The sequence below is a fragment of the Idiotropiscis lumnitzeri genome, chromosome 18 (assembly GCF_059441095.1).
Source record: "Idiotropiscis lumnitzeri isolate Australia: NSW breed Sydney's pygmy pipehorse chromosome 18, RoL_Ilum_1.0, whole genome shotgun sequence".
NCBI lineage: Eukaryota > Metazoa > Chordata > Actinopteri > Syngnathiformes > Syngnathidae > Idiotropiscis > Idiotropiscis lumnitzeri.
In genome coordinates this window covers 7852715-7865322 of record NC_142408.1, presented here as the reverse complement: position 1 = coordinate 7865322, position 12608 = coordinate 7852715, and the positions used below count along the sequence as shown (strand labels likewise).

The following is a 12608-nucleotide window of genomic DNA, read 5'->3' as shown; positions in this document are numbered from 1 at the left end:
AACGCTTCATAAATTATCCTACCTACCTCGGGATTAGGAGAGTTAGCGTCGCCACAGACTGCAAAGGTTGTGCACGGAAATTAAATGGACAGTGGTGGGGGGGTGGGGTGGGTGTGGAGATTGTTTTTGTTTTTTTATTCAAGACTGAGGTGGAACGAAGGTGAGTGGGTGCACCCAGCAAAATGATAATGAAACATCGCATAAGATTGTGCGCGATTAGGGCAATTCCTAAGGTGTCATGTCATAGAAAAGTTAAGGAACTTTCCGTGGGCAGGAGTATGTATTACTTGTTCAATTTCTGTGAAAACTAAAAATCACAAGTGATTTAAAATGAAGTCAAAAAAGGACATTTGTATTACTGATTATCGTCATTTTGTATAATACACGTACACAACCAGGTGCATAAGCATTGTTTCTGAAGGGGACCATTTTTGCTCAACTATATCCTCTCTATATCCTCACACACTAAAGCTTAAGCAGCCAGATAAATCAGTCAATAAATAATTTTACCAGCTAGCTTTTTTAAAAATATATATATTATTTTAAAGGTCCAGTTGATTTCAACCTCCCAAATACGAGCAGATTTTTTTTGTCTCTTCTAATCTAAAGAAAACATTCATGTAAGCTTGGGCTTGGGAAAATTGATCAACATCTTCCTGACATGTTTTGGATGAAGCACTACACGAGTCATTTCCAAAGCTAGCCTTAGTAATTTCAAAATGAATCATTTTCATCACCAGATAAAATGAAAATGACATGAACACGATTTTGATGCATCAAAATAAATAATAATTAACATAGAATTAGCAAATTTAATTATTTTATGCCTAAATAGCAACGTTTTTTTTTTTTGCTTTTTTGCATTTGTGTTCCATGGGGAATTATTCAAAATTGGACTGAGAACTTGGTATTTAATTCAAATAATTGAAACTATTATATATATACACTGGTAAAATCAGAATAATTAAATGCTTTTCTACTGGATGGTAAAAGGTACACAATTTACATTTGTGTGCTTTTTTTTGTTGGGAGGATTGGGGGGCCTTGACTCAACGCAGGTTAAAAAACACTGAATTACTTGTAAATGATACACTTGATGCAGAACCTTCTATCATCTGAGTCAGTCCAATATTGTTGTGTAAAAATTAAAAACTGTCCGGAATACGGGATGGGAAACTTTGATAAATCTCCAAAAAAGATTTTGGTATTATGAGATGGGCTGTTACGTTTCAGCAAAGGTGTAGAAGCAGTTTGAGGGGCTTTTGAATCCTGCTGGGAACGTAAAGCGTCTGCAAACACAAGGCACAAAGAGCCCTGTAAGGCGCTAAAGCTCCATCCGCAGCGGCCATACAATGGACTGTCATCGTGAATTGGCCCAGAGCTGTGTGAGAAAGCCTGTTTAAGAAGACGCAGGGTGGGAGTTAAGCCCGGCCAGAGCCCGGCATGACAGACACTTGTCCGTATAGTGGCGCTTGGTGAGTCTCAAAAACACTCTGTTTTACTGTCGCTCACCAAGACACTCAGCAACACCAGCTGTCACCCATACATGAAATATAAACGCCATCTCAATTTTTTTTTTTTCTGTGACATGAGTCGACCATTTCAGAGGGGCACATGCTCACACGCGCTCACTTTTGCATACAGCATCATGCAGACAGTCAATAACAGAATGGGGTGTGAGATTAAGCCTAAGCCTAGATCCTTTTCATGTGGCAGAGCAGCCGCTGCCCCGAGATCTGGCACCAGATGGCGCTGTGCCGGTTGCTGCCAGGAGATAATCGGGACAGATCGGGCAGCATTACTACCCATTATCTTGTAATTATTCTTGTGTGGAGCGCTGATCCTGCCGTTTGTGTAAGTGGATGGCACAGAGAAGCCGTCGCCCCCGGCAGCACCGAAATCCTCCCCGCTTCCCTCAAGCCCCTCTTTGGGACGCGGGGGGAGAGATCAGCGGGTAGTGGGGGGGGGGGGGGGGTAAAGGAGAAGCGAAGTGGGAGCCTTTGTGAGACATAACACAGCACCTGACATTCATAAAATCATTCCAGTGACTGGTGATGAAACGGCTGAAATCTGGCTGACCTTTGACCTTCGCACTGATGTCACGCAAGGTGCCATTTCAACAGAGCCTCAGCGAGAAGAGTATCACTTGCCTCTGATGGCTCTATAAAAGTGTGAGAAGGATACAGTAGAACTCTCCACGGCTCCATTTGCACAGAGCAGTCGTTGTAACAGAACCACCCCCCCCCCCCCATCACCCCCCCAACCCCTACGCGATCACCCCCCCCCCCCCCCCCCCTTTGCTTCTTCCACCCCTAAGGATGGCGCTGACTGCACAGAGGCATATGGCTTACCATGTGCTGGGTCCCACGTGCACACTCTAAAGCGCGACTCTACCCGCAACATCTTCGCTTAATTATCGGTATTTTGTTTCTGCATCCTCCTGTTTTGCATATCAATATCTTGCAGCTCACTATGTAATATGAGGCTGTGAAGGCTTAGGCTACATTCAAATACCTCCACCAAATGCAGGCTTCATTGCGCTAGAATATACACGGACTCCCGTGGGCTGCCTGGTCCGAGATTATGTGCATGCGTTCAGTACCTTTTTAGCCAGGTCTCAGGTGTACACGAATGCATACACAGAAGGTGCACGTGACATCCAAAATGTGGCCATGAAACCGTGCCTGCGCGTTCGCAATCAATGCACAATACACACTGTAGTTTGAGTTAACTTTCAACTGCCGTGTAATAAAACATAGTTGATCCATCTTGAAGGCCCTTGGGCGCACAGCGAGGGCATGTACATGCAAATGAGAATCGCTAAATGCCACTGAGGGGCGGGAGAGGAAAGCAATCACTTCAGATGACAAATTCCATAGGAAGGATGGCGTTGGAAAGAGGAGGGGGGGTGGTGACTTGGTATACAGCAAAGATGGGGGTGTTCTTAATGCTTCTGATCCAAGCGAAGTAAAGACAGAAGGCATAATTACAGTCAGTACACCAGGGAAAGATTGCAGATTGATGTTGCGTTCCAGAAAGCTAGAAAATTGGAAATTTCCAGCCTCAGCGTCGGGAAATTACAATGGAATGTTTTCACTCAAAAAGTACAATCCAAAATGACACTGGTTAACAAACTTGTATTACTTGTTTTTTTTTTTTTTTTTCATCAAAGATGCAAGTATACTTTACAGATGGATGGAATTTTTTGGGGCTGATTTTAAATATGTCCTTTTTCTTTTCAATTTCTGTAGCGCATCAGGTTTGCATAGAAATATATATATATTTTTTTTTTTTAAATAATAGTAATAATAATCTATACATAATATAGTTAAATTTAATAGTAATATTTATGAATTAAAGATTATGTTTAGCAACAGGTGAAATTATTTTCTTAATGTGATAGCCATAAATTACAACGCATGGTAAAATCCACTTTGCTTTTAAAGTTTAATAAAATGAGGTTGTCTGGCATCCAGTAGAGGATTTTGTTTGGCAAGATCGAGTATGTTACAGACCGCATATATTTATCTGCTTCGCTTCCACTAGGTATCACCATTTAACACAACCAGTTCTGCATTGCAACTGGTGGAAAGGAAAAGAAAAGAGTGAGTGTTGACGATTCCGTCTTAAAGGGGAAGTCAAGTGAAATTTTTTTCTTGACAAAAATATGTTCTATGCACCTCAACTAGTCTAAACGCGGTATTCTGATTAAAATTGTGTTTGTGGAATATGAATTAAGCAAGAAAAGCCACCTATTTTGCCACTTGCAGTTGACTGAAAATGACATCACAGTGCCTAAAGGTTCAGCCAACCACTGTTCGACACTGAAAGTGCCTAGCGGGATCTTTCAAACCTGTTTTCACAAATACAGCCTAAAAACTACTGAGATCCATCCTGATGTCAACCAGGCTGTTAACACCGTGCGTGCTTGGTGACAACAAAATGCGCGTTCTGTGTGTGGCATCAGCATAACACACTGAGATCGACATGATTAAGATGTAAGAGAGCCTGCTGCTCAGAAACAACCGGGGGGGGGGTCAGGTCAACTGATCTGGGGGCCACTTGGGCAAATCCTAAACACAAACACGACAGAAGAAAGACTAGAAAAGCCCGAGGACGCTGGCGGTGAAAAGGACTGATAGAACCCGTCCATGGGAAGATGAACAGCCAGGGAGATCATGAAGCGAGAGCTGATTAACTGGCTTTTAGATCTCTGGGAAACATCCAAAGGATTGTGCCCGCAGCTCCACAAATCCTGACCCTCAACGTTGAATCTATCAACCCTGGGAGTCTGTGGGCAACAATGAGAAGTCTATAAGCTTGGCCAAGCTGCTCCATTGACAGTTCATTAGGCGACAAGAGGCCCAGATTACCAGCGTGTTGCTGCGTCGGTGGCTGTCACTTAACGCTGAAGAAAGAGCGCTTAGCTTACGTCGCTTTGAAGCACCAGCATTGAATCATGGTGTTCTTCTCTTATTACAATGACTGCTTTGCACGTAAATGTCAAAGGGGACATTATCTACTCATTCTCAATCGTCCTATGGCGATTAGATGTTTGCGTGCGGCGTCCATATACTGCATGAAAACCGCTGGACTGAGGCTCGTGGCGGCCTCCGCGCCAAGAGGTGTAAAAGAGCGCCGCTCATCTGTAAACTATGGTTTTGTCGAGTGTCCCATATTAATTTTCCTCCAGCGGATATTGCACTTGAGTATCATTTAGATCAGGCGCGGGCAAACTACGGCACGGGGGCCACATGCGGCCCGTTAACGTTTTAATCCGGCCCGCCGAACTTGAAAAAAATGAAATGAATAAACCTTGTTGATGTTTTATTTTCTAAATACTGTGGTGTGTCAAAGACATATTTTGTTGTAATGCTTTTGTTCACTTTCATTAAAAATCAAATGTATTTTTTTTTTCTCCGATGAGGTGAGGTTACCAAAACACTCCATTCAATCAGTTTCAACATGTGTCACCTGCATAATTTGCTAAAAAAAAATATTTAACATTTACAGCACCAAAAGGCGTATTCGAATTCTTGCCACAACGAGACATAAGGTAATTTTTTTTCCAGAGGGTTACCGAAATTCGTTTGCTTCTGAGCTCCAATTTAAAATATACAAATTGCACCTGAGTCTAATTTGCAGGACCGGCAAATCTATGAGAAAAAGTGTCACTTAGAGTCCTAAAAAAAATACAATATGTTGTCCTGAGATGCTGCTTTGTATTCCCCTCTTTGACACCAACACACGCATGTGCATCGTCACCTGAGCAGCTCAACACTTGTCGTGAATCGCTTCATCTACTCCCCAGGGCAGCGCAACAGAAATGTTAAGTTATGACCTGTGAGTCAGCAATCAAAGTGAAAGGCGAAGCCAGCTGAATGGTAATTGTGAATCATTGGCTGGCTTTAGCCTGTTGATCACTTATGTATAATTGAAGACAATCCGCGCATGCATTATGAACGAGCAAGCTTTGCAACGAGGCAAAATGAGCGCAATTAATGTCACGCAGATCGTAGCGCGCAGAATGAGGCTTTTGAAAAAAGAAATCTCTTTATTTTAATCACCCCTTCGTCTTCTTTCTTCTTGCTTATACCCCAACGTCAGCTCCCCGCATTCTTTCTCTGGGAATCAACTTTATAAAGGAGTATGAGTGAGAGCGAGTGAGCACTCTGGAGGCAGTCAATACCTTATCAACTCCTGCCGAACGCTGACACCTTGACGTCCTTGACAGCAAATTATTACTTTTTCATGACGCAACCAGGTGCAATTACAGCAACATCTTTACGCCGTATCCTGCTGCTCCTGCAACTGTCAAAAGACATTCCTGGTGGGATCGTGGAGGAGCTGAGACATCAGTCTCCCACTCCCTCCTAAAGTTCGTGCATATAGACACACTGACAGACGGAGGAGTCGGGTAGATACGTACAAGCGTGGTGGCGGGAGCTGCTCGCAAAGGGAGAAAATGCAGGGATCAGTTGTGTTCGACTCAAATGACTTTTTAGGGCGCTTGTCTTTGCTTCTGTTGACTGACAGGGTGAATGCATCCTAGTTTTGTTGTTGAGTAGCTGCCGAGCTAGCTGCTACGACATCGGCAAACAACCAGGATTGTAAAAGCATCACACGCTTTTGACTGCGTGCGCTGCATTGGAGACCCTGTAGGCTTGATTATAAAGTTTAACCGCACTTTAGCACACAACAACACAGGGGGGGAGGCGAAGGGGGGGCGCAAGAGCAGGTAAAGCTCAATTAAGACTTCAGAGTGTCACTTTTTCCCCTTAGTGCTGCAGCAGAAGAGAACACAAAGAGTGAACAAGCCTGTGATGGCACACTTGTGAGTTTTCGGATGCTGGCTGGTGGGGAAGAAACTTTGCCATCCTGGAGGTGGATGTTGCCTCATGTCTCTTTGTGTGTGTCCTTTGGTTGAGGTGAGGGGGAGATGTGAGGGTGCCGGTGGCATTCGTGTGTGTTTGTCTCCTTATGTATGTGTGTCGCTGAGAAGAAGGGCAGATAAGAAAGAGAAGAAGCAGAATGAACGCACAACAGAGACACATGAGTCTTCGCTTTCATCTCACCTCTTCCTTCCTCACTTAGTCAATTTATGAACTTTTCTATTAACACTCACTGTACCAAGAACGTATCGACAACGAATTGGGCTTTGAGCGGGTGGGACAGAAAACTGATGAGCGAATCAGAATGTTTGGACTCCAACCAGAAAGAAATCTTAGAATATATTATTACCTGCTTTAATCTGATTAGAGCTTCAGATATATACAATATATTTTTTGGCCCGTGCTTGAGGCCAACGGCATTTTCTTAGCATCTGCGCATGTGCACAATTGGAATTCGTACTTGCAGTCATAGATGGCGGATGCTTTTAGTCATATCGAAACAGGAATAGCGACTGTGACAGAAGGAATGTTAAAATGTCGATCCGACAGCGAAAGGCAGATGACGATAGCTATCCTGCTAGCCACCCAACCAGCGAGCTAGCATGCTAGCGAGAAAAGACAGTTGATTTGCGGCAATACCCATTGCAAAACGCCCCAAAACATTCAAGAAAACAATGAGAATTGTTCGGCTGCATTCAAACACAAACAAAAAGTCAAAGTTGTTAAGACAGTTTTAAAATGTCACATTAGTTGGCCTGTGTATGAGGTTATAATTATGATTATTGATTAAAATGTATTGGTTGTTCTGCAATCTGCATTCATCGTGCCACCATACAATTTTTTTGCATAATTCTAACTAATTAGGAACATAATTAACTAAATCAACGCACAATACCTACATTACACTTAGCAGACTTTAAAAAAAACAAAAAAAAAAAGAAAAAAAACACACCAACACATGACTAACAGTTCGTGCGTAATCACACCTCAGTGAGTTGTTGGTTTTTCTTAGCCTTCTGTGTGTTTTTCTTCCCTCCTGTCAACCCCCCCCTCTACCGTCCGCCCCCCCCCCCCCCAATCTCTCTTCAAGCACTACCTTCTCCCTTCTTACTCTCTGAGGCCTCAACCCCCCCCCCCCCTCCCCCACCCACTCGCCTCGGCCACCCCTACTCACTTTTTTCCTGTCTGCTGGACACAGATTTATTCTGCTTGTGATGCGTGTAGAGCACAGGAGTGTGAGCAAGTGGAGGGTGGATGATGGTGGTGCGTGTGTGTGTGTTTGCGGGAAGGGAGGGGTGGGGGTAGTGGCGGCGGAGCAGGTCAGCGGTGGGGAGGGAGGTGTGTATGTGTGTACAATAAGAGATAAGATCATGGCTCCCCAGGGGCTTGTTTGGCCCTGTACCCGATCCATCAAACGCCCGCTCCGAGTGTCAAGGTCAACTCTAATGAGCATTTTCTGGAGTCTTATTCGGTGCGCCTAACACCTCCACTGTGGGCACACACACACACGCACACATGTACACACACGCGCACACTTTGGACATACTGTAGCCTACCTGTTCAGTCGTACGATGGATGCTTGTGACAGGAAATCTAACATGCTCGCATTCATTCCAACAGGTATGAACCGGGGCCCTCATTTTCAGCCTGAAGATGACAAGAAGTGGCAAAATCTGAGCATCCACTTGTTCAATAACGATGGAAATAAGGCTAAATATACAATCAGAAGACAGTTTTGCAGAGAAATGTAAACCAAACGAGAAAAAAAAAATCTATCACCCTCAAGAAAGGGAGGTCGGCCCTGTGCAAAATATGAAATTTGACATTTGGTAAACTGACTTAAAACTTCAAAAGCTCATTTGAAGCTGTTCTTCTGCTTTGACACTCAGATATAACTGCACAAACGCTCTTCGTTTGGGTATGAGCTCGGACAAGGGGAAAAAAAATCCTCAGCGTCACTAACCTAGGTGGGCTTTAAGTGGAAAGAGTCCCCCTCATCATCCCTTCATCACACTCCGATCTGCCAAAAGTTGTTACGGTTTGAAGGCTTGCAGAGTGTGGGTGTGCGCCGGGGCATGCGGAGCATACTAATGAAGCAATAAAAGTCACGGCGGGAGGGGTGCAGGTGGGGGCTGAAGGGGAGGTGGGAATCCACTGACAGGCGGTGTGATAATTAAGATGTTGCGACCCCACATATTACCTGCATATTGGCCAAATTAGGACACAGGGACTTTAAGACCAGAAAACAATGCTGGAATCCCCACACGCGTGCAGGTGTGTGTAGTGTTCTTTTCCAGTCAAGGAAATAAAAGAATTAAAAAGGGAAAATGCTTGCTGATGAAAAAGTGTCAAGAGTGAAACAAATATTTGGTCCAAAATTTTAAGAAGGACTCATTTCCGTAATTTCTTTAGCAAATATTCAGTTTTTTGTTTTTCGGTGTCTGTGAATTTGCCCCTCTCTCTGTTTTAGGATAGAAGTAAAAAAAATAAGAAAATAGGGCATAATGAAAAAAAACAAAAGTGACCCTTAAAGAAAGCGAGTCTGGGGGAACATGCAAGCCCCACACAAAAAGGCCTGAGCTGGAATCGAACCCAGTGCTGGCCCACTCGCGGTTCAGTATGTGAAATTAAAATAAGACAAATAATTCCTCGGAAAAAAAAATATCAACGACATGTCTGTGCAGCGCTTTTGGTTGTGTCTTGCTTCATGGTTCTGAACGAGCCCCCACCTCCCTACATGAGAAGCAAAGGCCCGAGGCCATCCTGCCAGAGCCTGGCCACGGTAGGTAGAAGCTATGGATGTGAACTTTGACCCTCTGGCACCTTGGGAGGAAGCACAATTTGCACAGCGTCGACCAGCTTGCGTGCATCTCCCTTTGGCAGCTGCAGCGGAGCCGCCTCAGCCAATGCGAACCGTCTCATCACTCAGGGAAAGTGGCTGGAGCGGGTCGCCGTGACAGGTTAACATTGAACTTTGACCTGTACAATGACATGAATTCATCTGGGTGATAAAATGGATCTGGAAGCTAAGTGGCATTAAAAGCCTGCACTCAATAAAGGTTGGTCAATAAACGACATAATGTGTGATATGGACTGCTTGTAACATGGATCAAAGGGAAACACCTTGTACATCCGCTGTGTACTGTCAAATGATTACATGAAATATTTTCTGTTTCTAGACCTGTGAAGATGGAATTTCAACCTGCATTGCGTTACGCTAAATAATGCATTCCGACCATCCAGTCTTGACAAAATTCATTTGATCATGATTGGTCCAACGGTTTCATCAGCTGCTTTTGTTTACATCTTGAGCACCGCACCTGAAATCTTTCTTTTGTTTTTATCCGCTGTTCTGCTCGTACAAAACAAAGAGCGCAAATGTCAATTTCGTTTCGTTTGATGCTTTAGTGATAGTACACAGTTAGATTTCCTTCCATCAAAAGTCCAGCTTTTTTAACAAATGGTGTGGGAATAATTATAGATTGTTTTTGTACAATGAAAGATAAATAGAAAGAACATTTTTTTAAGACAATATAGCCACTTAAAAATATGCATTCTGAACCAGATGATATTTTACAAAGCCACTTGATGAAATAAAATTGACTAAAAAAAACCCAAAAGAAACATTCTTTGGTATTGTGGTCCACAGCAATGCCCAAAAAAAGCCAACAGCACAATACGTGAGCAACTGCAGTTACGACAACGTCACTCAATACAGTGTACAATGGAAGAAAAATTTATAATATATAGCGTATAAACATTTGCTAGTTCAAGAGCCAACTGTGTGAATGTGTACTCTCCGATTTGACGATGAGACTCCAATGTAGTTTTTGGAATTTAGAACTTTCGTCAGACAAACAAAATTACTGGTCGGAAGAGTGGCATATTTTTTAATCAAAAAACTCTTTCATGAAGTGCAATATTGCTTCAAGTCAATCAAACAAAGCAAATAAAAAGATTTAAATGAGGTCTTACAGCATCGTGGGATCTCCTTGACTTCATTCCTGTAGAACTCCTCAGTTTAGGCTCACGTGGACAAAGGCCAGCAAAAACAGGGTCAAGCCCCGGTTTGAAGGAGCTGGCATTCCTCGGGAGGCTTGATTATGATGGATGCTTGCAGTTCTTCGTCCTCAGCGCGGCCACACCCTTCTCCGTTGGCTCCTCACTCACCTCCGGGCCTCTTGGCACCGACCTTGCGTCCCACCGCATACTGACCAGATGTGTTCGCTGAACTCTGTCAAGAATAATAAAACGCCGGTTACAAAGGGCACATGAGCGGTGTGGAATCATGAGATGGGCAGTGATTGCGGAGGCATCAAGGAAAACATTTAAGTCAAAGCCAATTTAGTCATATTCATTTATTATTATTTGTTTGGGTTATTTTTAGCACGTTGCAGATGACAGTCGAAGCTGAAAATGACAAATCAAAGTATCCAAAAAAGCCGCAATCCAGAGTGAAATTTAATTCATGTTGACAATAGCCACTTCATACCTCTTCTGCTGGGCTTTAAACAAGATTTGGGGCGTCAACATTTTAGGGGAATGGTTCTGGAAGCCTGCGCCTGACAACCTGAATGGTTTGGAATTCTCAATGGGGAACTAAAAAAGGCGCAAAGATATTTAAAGTACGTCCAAAATTAAGGTCATTCCGAGATCAATTGTAAAAAATCATGAATCAACTCACAGAAAGCCACTCGAGACTTTAGGATAAGTGTGATGAGGTGCAATTTCCTGGTAACGACTATGAACTCGAGCAGCAGAATTCTGGAGCAGTTGTAATTTTCAGGCGTAAAAACTCCATTATGATAGTCGAGTATAACCCAGCTGTTCTGTGTCTCGTCTCTTATCTTAAAGAACAGGGGACCCAACATTGACTCCTGCTGTACACCTATTTCTGACAACACCATCTCCACTTCTGTCTGGATTCTGCTCCGTTGCTTTGGCTGTGTGTTTGAGGGTTTTCCTTTCACCCTTCTACTGTTACACTTGGACAGTCAGCCACGCCCACCTCGTTGGCCACCTTGCTCACCTGGGCACACGGCTGCTTCACATCCGAAATCAGTTTGCCAATAAAGATGGAGTAAACTTTGAGGTTGGGTCCAAATGTCCTGGAAACCACGAGCCTGGGGGGGGGGGTGCAGTCCTGAGGATAGTGACGACAAGAAAGCGTCAAACATCGAAGCAGGCACAAGTTGCATTGATGGCGAGAGTGATGATTTCCTTCACAAATACCCCCACTCGTTTTTAACGCTTTCTCTGGGCTCCCTCTGGCCTTGGCCCCTGCAGGCAACACACATTGTCTACCTCACACACACACACACATCACGGTTAGGCCTCCAATTAAATCAAAAGTGGTTTGTTTTTATTGGTCTTTTGCGCTGACAAGTGGGCTATCATTCTGACGGCTTTACCTGTCAGCGAGCAGCTGAAAATCCTCTGTTGACAATGCCCAATGCTTCCAATTAGAGGAGAATCACACTCCTGGTGCGCTCGCCATCCTTCCACAAGCCCTACCCCCTCCTCCCTGGGCCACCTCCCCTCCCCTTTTTCCTCCTTCTCTCTCCCCTCCACCTCCTTTCGTCTCCCTCTCCTGGAGAAGGGGCTGTGTCTCTGCCGCAAATTACCGACACAAAACGAAGGTGGTGGCGGCACTGCCGGTCCAGGGCCCCCGTCAGCATTAATGAGCCGATGAAGGTTTATTTGGTCCGCATGCATGTGCTAAATTCTTTCTTGTGTGACAGCTGACTGGAAAATGTGACTGTTAACCTTATAAAAGATTCAGTGGGTTCTCATTATTTTCTGTCAACTCCACTACCTGACGGCGCTCAGGTGCACTATTTGCATCGCTGACTGGTTCGGGCCTACATCGCCACGTCCACACTCAACACTTCCCTTATTTGTTTGTTTGTTGAGGGAAGTCATCTTGTACACACTCGCACCCACAAAAAGACAAGCGTTACTTGATGTAGAAATGCCAAAGTTGATTCAAAGACGACAAACAATATTACAAACCCTATCTGGGTACTGTTTTAAGAGGAACAAGGGAATGAAAGCCGGGACATCTCACTTGTTTCCCCACAAAAAGCAGCAAGCTGAGGAGGCCCAGCAGGCCTTATTAGAAAAGCTTATGGGCCCGTTTCCAATAACTGCGAGAAACAAAACAACATGCAATCAAAACTGACAGTCCAGTTTATGGAGGAAATCCACCTGCTGCCC

The 12608-nt window shown here is 44.1% G+C and overlaps 1 long non-coding RNA gene across 2 annotated transcripts in view; it reads right to left on the bottom strand.

Moving 5' to 3' along the window:
• Positions 1–10371: 10371 nt before the first annotated feature.
• Positions 10372–12608, bottom strand: part of LOC148319376 (uncharacterized) — a 76202-nt gene continuing 73965 nt past the window's right edge. Inside the window, exons 1-3 of one of the 2 annotated variants that reach the window (XR_015839817.1) lie at positions 11077–11334; positions 10885–10991; positions 10372–10626 (exon numbers count right to left, since the gene is read on the bottom strand). This is a non-coding gene — a long non-coding RNA (uncharacterized LOC148319376). Of the gene's footprint in view, positions 10627–10884; positions 10992–11076; positions 11335–12608 lie in introns of those variants that run through there. The other variant, XR_015839818.1, reaches the window with a different exon arrangement.